Source organism: Sebastes fasciatus, chromosome 19 (assembly GCF_043250625.1).
Source record: "Sebastes fasciatus isolate fSebFas1 chromosome 19, fSebFas1.pri, whole genome shotgun sequence".
NCBI lineage: Eukaryota > Metazoa > Chordata > Actinopteri > Perciformes > Sebastidae > Sebastes > Sebastes fasciatus.
Window position 1 is genome coordinate 3,198,231 of NC_133813.1, and position 12,323 is coordinate 3,210,553.

General features: G+C 37.1%; 1 protein-coding gene across 2 annotated transcripts in view; it reads right to left on the bottom strand.

The window, feature by feature from the left end:
- rph3aa (rabphilin 3A homolog (mouse), a) overlaps nt 1–11,530 on the bottom strand; it is a 43,132-nt gene extending 31,602 nt beyond the window's left edge. The window contains exons 1-3 of one of the 2 annotated variants that reach the window (XM_074618043.1): nt 11,429–11,530; nt 11,234–11,287; nt 1,436–1,743 (exon numbers count right to left, since the gene is read on the bottom strand). The gene's annotated coding sequence lies outside the window, so the exon portion shown is untranslated. The remainder of the gene's footprint in view (nt 1–1,435; nt 1,744–11,233; nt 11,288–11,428) is intronic. The other variant, XM_074618041.1, reaches the window with a different exon arrangement.
- Between the last annotated feature and the right edge of the window lie 793 nt (nt 11,531–12,323).

Here is a 12,323-nt window from a genome sequence, read left to right on the forward strand (position 1 = left end):
GGGGCTCAATAAAGTCAACTGTGGCTGAGGATGATAGAAAAGTGAGTGTTATGGTATTGCAAATCAATTTCACACACACACTGAGCAAGATGCATGCTTCCTTTTCTTCCTCAGCTTTGACTTCACTGCTGCCACTACATGTTAGCCAGCGAGCTCCTCCACTCTCTGGAGCTGACCAGCCACTATCACATTAAGATAAAGACTCCTCGTCTCTGCTGCACACACTCACACTTTTACTGTCCACTAGGCAACAGCTTTGCTCTTTTACTTGAAGTAATAGCTCAATATATTAGGGAAGATTTACTTTCTTGCCGAGAGTTAGAGGAGAAGATCGATCCCACTGTCGTGCACAAGAGTGGTATCAATCCTCTCATCTCTCTGCAAGAAAGCAAATAAGTATAAGTAACTATTGCTTTAGGATTAAGGAAAATATTGACACTAAAATACTAGTATTGATGTACACAGGCACTGAAGTTCAGTCTGCTAAGCTTTTTATACGTAATAATAGAGAATTAGTGATGAATCTGCATGACTTTAGCGTATCACAAATATATCAGTATCTGCGTTTCCTCCATGTTAGCTGATAAGTTACAAAGGAATTGCGGTCTTGAGGATAATTTACTGCAGAAATAGTGTCACGATTAAAATTAAGGGTTCTTTATCACAAATGTTATTCGGATGTGACGGATTTGTGTTAAAAAAAAAAAGAATATATGAACTTATTAGCTATGGAGCAACTCCAACAAAATCCTACTGGACAAAATTAATTATCACCACATATAAACACATACATATAAACATATAAACTGCTGTAATGCACATGCAAAATATATTATTTGACAGTTTAGATATGTTTATATAGTTTGTTGTTGTTGTACGGGTCATGTTTTGTTGCTAAATGTCTATGAAAATCAGAGAAATATCAATAAAATAAACAAATATCGGCCGCTATAACGTACGATTTTTAAAATATTGTTGTTTGTATCACATCAAAAATCAAGTATCAGTCGTGTTCTACGTTATAATAAGCTATAAATCTTTTTAAAGTAAATTGCCAAGTATGTAACTCAAATGACGTCAGCTTTCTGCGAATGATACTTTGAGGAAATAAAATGTAAACATCACAAATATCTGACATAAACTAAACCCCTTTTTGCACTCAAAAATCATGTCAATTTTCTTTTTACAATTTAAATAATTCATATTTTTTTTTATTATTTTAAAAGGAAGAAAAATATCTTTGGAGAAATATCAAGAATATACCTTTAAATTATATTTTATTTGTTGATAATCATTAGAGGAGCATTTCTGATTGAAGGAGGTTTTCGTGTAACTGAAAATGTGCAGGTTACGTATACCTGAAAGTTTAAACTAAAAGGTTTTCTTAAAAAATATATCTATAAATAATCATTATAAAATAAATGTTGGGTCTTACCTGAGGCTTCCAAACAGATGTGTTGTTGTTGTTTTCTTTCCGTGAGGATGAGAGCAGCTTCAGTGAGACAGAAAGTGTAACCGCTCCGTCTCAGCATCCAGCATCCTCTCCGGTACTCTCCTCCTCACTGCCAGCCTCCTCAACACACACTGGAGTAAAAGCCTCGCTCCGCCTCCATCCCTCTCTCCTCTCTCTCTCCCTCCCTCCATCCCTCCACTCTCTCTCTCTCTCTGTTTAACTAAATCCGTCCACTCTCATCTCATCACCAGGAGACAAAATGGTGATGCCACTATTGCTGGCAAAGTGAACTAAAGGAAAGAGAAAAAACAGGTTACCATTCACTGTGATGTATTCTGCAACTCTTACTCTTCTAGAGGTGGAAAGTACTTTTACTTCAGTATTGTATTTGAGTACTACTGCTACATTTCAGAGGGAAATATTGTACTTTTTCTGACCGCTGGTAATTCATTCTGAAGTTGATTTTTTAAAATATATTTCAATACATAAAAAAAAGAAATATATGACATATATGTAAGGGATAATGTACAGCGAGCCGGTCATTGTTGTGAAATAAACCCCGACAGGGCGATGTGGTTTATTTCACAACAATGACCCGCTAGCTGTGCATTATCCCGTTTATTACACGGCTACTTACCAAAGAAATCAATTATGGGTAAAAAAAAAAAAGGTCCTCCAGAGTCTGACATCACAGCAACGGTCTGTTATACATAGCAACGGTCTGTTATACATAGCAACGGTCTGCTATACATAGCAACGGTCTGTTATACATAGCAACGGTCTGCTATACATAGCAACGGTCTGTTATACATAGCAACAGTCTGTTATACATAGCAACGGTCTGATATACATAGCAACAGTCTGTTATACATAGCAACGGTCTGCTATGAAGAAATAACAGACCCCAGAACGGCGTGATTGACCAATCAGAATCAAGCATTCAAAAAAAGCTGTGTAATAAAAATAAATAATATTTGCACAGCCTCATCAGGTGGCATCTTATCTTTGTACGATATTTATAAAAAGGATAAAACCAACACATTCTCACTCCCAACTCGTCAAATACCGCCGCTTGGTCAGCGCCCCTCGGCATCAGAGACCGACGCGCGGGCTACCCCTCTTGCGTTACTTTTGGACGGATCAGGGACGGCGTGTCAATATACATACATGCAGGTTTAAGCAACACAACCACTTAGTTAGGACAAAGAACGTATATTGAAAGTCAATTATTCGTTCCATTGCAACATCAGCGCCCAGCAACAAAGCTACACTTCCGCCATTTTGGACTGAAAGCGACTACCGGACGCCAGTATAATGTACGCCTACAAGGTGCCGTACAAATGAAAAACATTATTTCTATTATATTGTCATATTCTACTGAAATGGTCTGTGTTGAACAATTAAAAATATGATAAATATAATAAGAGATTTCAGTCCAAAATGGCGGCAGCGGCTGTTGTCAAATAAAACACCAGAGTTTCATCTCTTTGCTTCTATACTCTTTGATATTTCGGATGTCTATGAATGAGATATTTTCCTTCTTAACTTCAGCACCAGGATGTAGCTTCTTCTTCTTCTCTCCCATTAATCATCTCAGGACCTCTCAGATTTATCCGGTGACCCTTTGGAGGGGCCCGACCCATAGGTTGGGAACCACTGGACTAAACTAAGTAACTGTATATAAAGTACTTTCTAATCTAATCTAATAGAGGACATTATTCTGCAGATTGAATACTTTACTTTGATAATCTAAGTATATTTTGCTGGTAATACTTGATAGTATTTTTATTGAAGTGGGATTTTGAATGCAGGACTTTTACTTGTAACGGAGTATTTTTACATTTTTACTTCAGTAAAGGATCTGAATTCTTGTCTGATAGATTAAATCCAATGCCTGTATACATGATGTGCTAAGAGGCGCTCGTATTCATGCGCCATATGGGAATACTTTCTAATAGATCTATTTTTGGTCCTTTATTTTCCCTGAAGCTAAACAGCTGCACTTATTATGTGCAATACAATACAAATCCAATAGGCCTGTATGCACTGTGCAATTAGAGACCATAATGATTATGTAATTCTATTATTCAGCAAACGTAGCCAAGAGTTAACCTTAAGCCATTTACTAGAGCGGTCTCTGGAGCAACAAAACAACATCACACACATGTTAACGGACGTTACGCCGACATGTGTAATCATCATGTCAAGGAGATTAAAATGAGCCGATCTGGAGCCACTTTGATTTATTGAATTGTAGGTTTATTTGTCCCAGAGGATCACTTTCTGGCCTCCAAAAAGGTTCAGCTGAAATTAAACAACTGCCAGTCATGCAGAATGTGCAGCGAGCGGTGTCCGGCCCGCTGTCGCCCTCTCGTGGCTCCTTCATTGTAATGTGCCACTGGCCTCCCTCCTCCCCCCTTCTGTGCCTGCTCTGTAATTTACGCCTCATTGAACACTTAATTAGCCAAACATTTCGCCAGCGAGGAGATTTTCAGCAAAAATTGTTAACTCAACCTTGAAAATATGCTAAAACAAGCTCTTGGTATGAGCAACAAGATGTGAAGAGAGGGTCAGCTCATGCAACAGAAGATGAATTTGTTAATTAAAAATTAAAATAATTATATGCATTTTCAGACCTAACAAACAGGAAGTGATGCATTATTATACAACAAAATAAAACATAAAATAACACAAAATTGTGTATTTTAAATTGATACTTGAAACTATATATTGCCAGCAAATAACATATGATAATAATAATAAAAATCTTAATTTTTTCAAGTTATAAAGTGCTTCACAAAAGACAAACAAACTAAATTCAACTAAATACAAAATGAAAGTGGTAAAAATAACAATATCACTGATATAAGCATAATATCTGTTATATATAAATATCTTTGGGTTTTGGACTGTTGTTCTGGGAATTATAACGGGATTTTTTTTTACCACTTTCTGACATTTTTTTTTAGACCAAGCAATTAATCAATTAATTAATTTTAAAATTAATTAGTTATTTAATTGACTTTATTTTTATGTTGGTTATTTGTTTGTTTGTTTTCATGTTCTTGAAATGTATTTATTTATTTGTTGTTTTTTTTAAACACTTTTATAATGAACAATCACATGAATTAAATCAATTAATTAAATAACGCTCCAAACTTGCGCTACATTTTAGCGAGGAAAAACTGTCATGGCTGTTTTTCAAAGGGGTCCCTTGACCTCTGACCTCCAGATATTTGAATGTGTCAGGGTTTTTGTCCGAAGAAATGTCCAAAAAAAAGTCTGAAAATTGTCCGAAAAAAGTCTAAAAAAAGGTCAAAACAATTTCTGAAATTAAGTCCAAAACAACGACAGAAGAAAAGTCTGATCCTGGTATCATATGAAACTATAAAACCTAATGAATCCATCGGTACCAACCATGTCATACTAGCTTGTCATGAACGAGGTTAAATAACGCTCCAAACTTGCCCTAAATTTTGGAGAGGAAAAACTGTCATGTCCATTTTCAAAGGGGTCCCTTGACCTCTGACCTCCAGATCAGTGAATGTAAATGGGTTCTATGGGTACCCACGAGTCTCCCCTTTACAGACATGCCCACTTTATGATAATCACATGCAGTTTGGGGCAAGTCATAGTCAAGTCAGCACACTGACACACTGACAGCTGTTGTTGCCTGTTGGGCTGCAGTTTGCCATGTTATGATTGGAGCATATTGTTTTATGCTAAATGCAGTACCTGTGAGGGTTTCTGGATCAATATCTGTCATTGATTTGTGTTGATAATTGATTTACAATAATAAATATATACATGCATTTGCATAAAGCAGCAGATTTGTCCACTCCCATGTTGATAATAGTATTAAATACTTGATAAATCTGCCTTTAAGGTACATTTAGAACAGATAAAATAACTATTATAATTGATTGACAGCCCTAGTTTCTATACTGCTTGTAAATGCTGAATAAAGAGGGGTTAAAGTAAGTAGTAAGTAGTAAAGTAGAGTGTTATTCTGCAACTAACAGTTCATTTCATTGTTGATTTATCTGTCCATTATTATCGTATTATTATATACACGCAAAAAATAAACAAGCAAATAAACTAAATATAAAAATAATGAAGTAAATTAAATAAATAAATTATTTACTTAAAAATGAGTAATTTAATTAATTGATTGATTATTGTTTTGTCTAAAAAAAATGTCAGAAAGTGGTGAAAAAATGTCTGTTATAATTTCCCAGACCAACAGTCCAAATACTTGAGTATTTTTACTCGGTGGTATTGCTATATTTACTTTAGTAAAAGACCTGAGATTTATTAAATGCTTATATAATTCTTATAAATGTAAAATTCAATTGTTAACTTTTTTTTAGAGGCTTTATAAATGCAAAAAAAAAAATCACATTATGGCTGTGAAATAACCAGGATGAGGAAAAACGTCATGCATGTCAAAAGCTCCCCGAGACAAATGAAGACAAACACATTTTATGAGATTGTGTGCGTGTGCGTCCAAAATTACCTCCAACTTTTCACAAATCAACCAGTTTGTTAAATTAAACTTCAACAATTAGCTCGAGGTGTTTAACGTCTGATTCTTTCCTCACATATTTACATAATTAAGTGCCGCTTATGCAAACACATTAATTACATAAGCCAAGAGAAGAGACCTGCGTCTATGAGCTGAGGAGAACCTCAGCAGCAGCACTGCCTGCCTGTGTTAACTACAGCGTGATATACTGCACAGTGAGGAGAGGCTGTACTCTGATGTGATGGACTCACATTTGCAAATGATGCAGAAGTGCTTCGGGGATAAAACCAGAGCTGTGTTTGTACAGCGGTAAGTGAAGAGGATGGCCAAAGGGCTGCCCATGAGAAATCCCAATTACTGCACAACAGCAACAACGAGATTAGAGTGTGTAATTACAGAGATGAACAGAGTAGACTTGTGAGGGTAGATTAAGTCATAACAAGCTGGCATCTTAAATTGAACCAATGTTTAAACAAGAGGCTTCATTAATCACCCTCACCTTAGAGGTGACAGCAGAAGTCATTTTCTCTGTGCTTTTAGAGAACAAAGAGGTTTTTCACTGTCCTGTATAACAAGACTATAAGACTCTGTGAGGCTCTACTTAGACATGGTGGTGCCTTGAGCTAAATGCTAACATCAGAATGCTCACAACACAGACTGTATGACATGACTTGACATGACAGCTCCCCCAAAGTGAAGCCAAAACATCTGGATCGCCCCCTGGTGGCTGGCTGCAGTATAGCTCATAAATCCCACCTCCTCCATGTTAGTGGATGGGACATGGGCCAATACATTTTTCCCAAAGATGGTTTCTGTCATTTTAAGGCCCAGACACACCAAGTCGACATCAAATAATAGCAGGCGGTGAAGGCTGACTGTTCCTCACGTCACCTTTGTCTTGGCCGACAAGTTGCATTTCAACACACTGCAAAGACTACAGCCAACGGCCAATAACCTTGGCCTCTGACCTCTGCTCCTGCATGAGAGGAAATAACTCTCCACACCAGCAGGCGGCGGTAGTCTGTATTCGGCATTCAAAAAGGGGAAGCCGGAAGACCGAGGATATATAAGCTGTTATGATACGTACATGAAACAAAGCGGCGTCTGCCGACCATTTTCACACCACTCTCACTTACCACTTAGCTTCATTCCAGATGTTGTTGTGAAAATATCCATGTATTGGAATGATCAAATGGTCGTTTTGGGGGTGAAGTATTCCTTTAAGGGATCACCAAAGTTGTCAGGATTCATCAGCTCAAAACCATGAATGATCCATTTAGTAGATGTTGAGATATTTCACTGAATAAGTGACAACTTTAACCTCCTGGTGGCGGTAGAGGAATCCATCTAATAGTCGTCAAGATATTTCATTCTGAACCACAAATGTCATCCTCATGATGGCGCTATTTCAGTCTTAACCAAAGCGGTGGACCGACGAAGGGACTGACTTAAAGACGTGTATAAATGTGTTCCTGAGCTGTTTTCAGCTTTGAGACATGTTCCAGTTGGTTTTTAATTGGTTTTTAATTGGTTTTTAATTGGTTTACTCCTCTTAAGAAGTAGGAACATTTTCACAACCATACAGGAACAGTTAATCCTTCAGATTATCAGATAAATTCAATAGTTTTCACTCGACAATTTGGTAATGATTGAACGCCAAGACAAATTTAGGGAAGGACGAGAAGCAACCAGAGGAATAAAAGACCAGCGGGAGAGAAAACCGGAGCAGGGGGAAGACAGTCAGGCATCGTTAATGACAAATGACGGATAAATGCCAAATTCATGACCACGCATGCTGAGAGCTTAAGGTCAATGACGTGTAGATTGTGTGTGTGTGTGTGTGTGTGTGTGTGTGTGTGTGTGTGTGAGTGTGTGAGTGGGCATGTGACTTCCTGCCTGCCCTGCATGCACACATACACATGTCTCTGTTCAGTAATGTCATTAATAACCTTGGGTATGGAGTCCTTCAGAGGAATTGTCCAGATGCTGCTAGTTCGCTCTATATGCCTGAGTGCCTGGAAGTGTGTGTGTGTGTGTGTGCGTGTGCGTGTGCATGCATGTGTGTGTGTGGGTGTGCTGCAGGGATGTCACAACCCATCAGCTTGTATCCGTGGTGGTGGCATGAAACAACCTAGCGTAGCAGTTTTGGCTAAGCGCCGTGTCTCGTGAGTGAGTGAGTGAGTGAGTGAGTGAGTGAGTGAGTGAGTGAGTGAGTGAGTGAGTGAGTGAGTGAGTGAGTTGTCCCCGTCTGAGAGGGCGTCCTGTAGACAACCTCAAATTCTGCTTGAAGACTCTGTCTGTCTGACAGAAAGACACCGTGAGAAAAGGAAGAAGAGCGAAGGGAGAGGACAATAATGATGGGAGGACTTCATAAAGAAAGACAGACAGACACAAATCCAAGAATTAAAGCTGCATATATTGATTTTTTGTTTCATTTTGGGGCGGCACAACAAACTGAAAGTCCTCCAAATTAAAAAATACTGAGCTATTTCAGGCAATGCTGGTTCTGGAAGTAAAAGTCACATTCATTTTCCCCATAGACAAAGTCACATGACTCTCCCAGTTCAATCATCAGTACAAAGGATAAAACTACTGCATTAAAAACATCTGGTTATTCAACGTATCCTCATACAACGGTTCCTTTGATATCGTTTGTTTTCCTACGAATGTGAGAGTCAATTTCCTCGTTACATGCATAAATAAACTTCTGTCTTTACAGGAAACAACTTGGATAGGTTTAGGCAACAAAAATACATAGTTAGGTTTAAGAAAAGATCGTGGAAGTGGCGTCACTTAAGTACAGAACTTAAGACTCGAGCGGGATACGAACACCGGTCACCTGGGCGAAGGTCCGCTGTTTATACTTCCTGGTTCATGAATATGTGGAGTTATGCTGCCTTCAAATGAAACAGGTGAGCTCGTGTTTACAACACGGGAAGTAGTGTACACGATATGTTCGGCGTTCAAGTGGTTAAGTCATGAAAACCCCGCTGCTAAGCAACGGCAATGTTAACTTTACTGTTTATTTAGCAAGCTAGCAAGTGGGTAACATAATGTAGGAAATGCAAAGGCATAATGACAGAGGACAAAGATGGGAATATCAACGTTTGGAATATCAACGTTTTCCTCAGACATATAAAATTACGAAGAAAAACAATATACAATTAGAATATATTAACTTATTATGCACCAAAACATGTACTTCCATGGCCTCCGCCGTTTCTGACAACGTCAACAAACACGTCACAACTTGGAGCTTTCAGAGACTTTCCCCTTCCGAGGTCGTGAATACCACAAGTTCATATGGGCCCAACACGTAAACACGGTAAACACGACCCCATTTGAAGGCACCATTCCATACAAATTGATTATGTGGGTTATATACGAATTACAGTGCGTTACTTTTCGTAGGTATGACTCCGAACGGTGTATGAGAACAGCCTGAATTATTTGATAAAATGTCAAAACGAACAAGTCTGATTACATAAAAGAACTTTGGGGGGATAAACTAAACTTAACTATGACTCCCAAGGTGCATTTCAGCAGGAAACATCCAATCACAGAGCTTCACATTATGTTGCATGTGCCGCTAACAGCGCAGATGATACAAATTACAGTGTGGAAAAAACTAATACTACAATCTGCAGATTAGATCAATTCAATTGTGGATTATTTGAACGACTAAGCGCCATGTTTTGTTAAAAAATTCAACTGCAAAGTTGTCTGATTTGACTGGCCTCTTCTCCGTGGCAACAGCAGCCGAGGCTTATGGGTATTGTAGTATTTAGATGTATAGGCCTACTTTATATAGTTTACATTTATGCAGTATTGTAGTGGTACAATAATAAATGTTCAAACCGCAGTTGGTGATCATTGCAGCTCAAATGAAGACCAAATAGCAGTAATTCTTTCAAACATTTAATCAATTCATGCTGCAGAGATATCAATCTTATGTTATGAATCCCATCAGGATTGAAAAATAGTAATGTATTCTTTAAGGTTAGAGATGGATGTTGTTGGGTTTTGTGTGTTTAGGGTGATAAATCGATTCCATAAAAACGTGACTTCTTGAGATAGGAGGTTTCTGCAGTGTAAGTATTGTGCATGCACTGTGACGTGTATGTAATTAGGTCATAAATGTTATTGCCACCCTATAAATACAGGCAGACTCAATCTGACAAATAAAATGCATCACTGGTTCATCCTGTGCTGCATGCCTGAATCTATATATGAGTCGTCTACCATCCAAGATTAACAATGACGAGTGCTGCCGAGGTAGAAATCGGCCAACTGTGAAGAAGTATTCAGATCCTTTACTGCAGTACAAATACTAATACCACACCGTGGTATACTCCACTACAAGTAAAAGTCCTGCATTTAAAATTGTCAGCAAAATGTACTTAAAGTGAGAAAAGTAAAAGAACACATTGTGCAGTAAAATGTTCCCTGTCAGTGTTTTATATGATGTGTCTGGATTAATATTACTGCTGCATTAGTAGTAGTAGTAGTAGTTACCGCTGTAGTATGGAGGACAGAACCTGCCAAAAATAAATAAAATAAAAAAGAAATGACTATAAATAAATAAAAATGACATTGAATGAACCAAAAATAATATTAAAAATAAATATAGGCATTAATGAATTGATAAAATGTGACATAAATTGACATTTCTGTTTTAATTTGCTTCTTTCTGTATTAATCTTCATAATACTCCCCCTATCTATGTACTCTTATATTTAATTTCCGCTTTTATTAAGTTTTAAAATTATGCATTTATATTCGCATTTATTTTTTAATTTAATTCAGATTTATTTTTTACATTTACTTATTCATTATTATTAAATTGTGTGTATTTATTTATTATATTATATATATCATATTTATTTTTTATATTTATATTATTTTTGTGCATGATTTTCCCTATTTTTCCTTCCCAGAAATAAATAAATTTGGGGAAATAAATAGGGGGGAATATAAAGGGAAAATCATGCACAAATATATATATATATATATATATATATACATACATATATACATACACATATATATATATATATGTGTATATATATATATATATGTATATGTATAACGTAGCAGTAAATGGAAATACTCAAGTAAAGTACAAGTAGCTCAAAATTGCACTACTCAAGTACAGTATTTGGGTAAATGTACTTAGTTACTCTCCTCCACTGCAGATGCAGTGAAAAACAAACATGGAAAACAGACATCTCCTTAGGATTCAGTATCTTATTTACCTTAAGGCCGTCTCTGTCCCCTCCACACCTCGCCATGGTTCCCAGTAATCAACCCTGCGGAGCAAACAAAACAGTAATATACAATACAATATAGTACAATATACAACAGAATTTACTACAGAGGTAATGACAACTGTTGTAAAAATGCTGCAGAGCTATAAATAACTGTCTAGTGCATGACATGAGGGAAACAACAGTGTGTGAGCGTGTCTTGTCTGGTGGCGGTGGCGGTGGCGGTGGCGTGCTCTGAAACTGTCTCCTTCAGACAGTCAGATGACTGGGCAGCGTCTGGGTGAACCGAGACGCCCCGCAGCAAGGAGAGCAGGAGGCCTTTTAAACAGCAACTGAATCAGGTGGAGAAACATTTAGATTGTCTGCGTGATGAAGCATTATTTACTTTTGTAAAGATGTAAACTGCACTTGGCACTTTGTGTTCTGAGCCTTTTGCACCACTTTAGAAAGATGAAATATTCTCCTTTCAGTATTTCAACTACTTCAAATGTTTCAACTGTAAAATTTCAGCAGCAAGCACACACACGTTTTCTGAAGAATATTTTGACTTTTATAGTTTTTATATTAGTTATTTTGGTGAACTGACCCTTTAAGTGAGATTGTCATGTCTGTTATAGTATAAAGCAGGTTTAAGTCCTATATAAATACTGTGAAAGTATTGAAACGTTCAATTTACGGAGAAATACACGCAGCCCGTTTTCAGAAATTGTGCGTTTGAAACAAGCCGTTAGGATTTCTGTCCATTTGTGATGTCACAAATATACAATGGTTAGACCATTACACAGTTTTAAATGTAAACATTCTAAATGTGTCCCAGTTTATTTCCTGTTTTAGTGTATGTGAATGACATCAGCTGACAGGAAGTAAACATGGACCCAAGCTGTTGCTTAGCAACGCAATTCAGTTGCAATTCCGTTGAAATGAGCTAAAACGGAGCGTTTCAGACAGAGGATAAATACAGGTATATTTAGGCAGACAGTATGAGGAAAATAAAGTTTTTTTAAAAATATTACAGCATGTAAACATGTTCTAGTAGAAACACAAAATACAAGTATGAACCTGAAAATGAGCACGATAT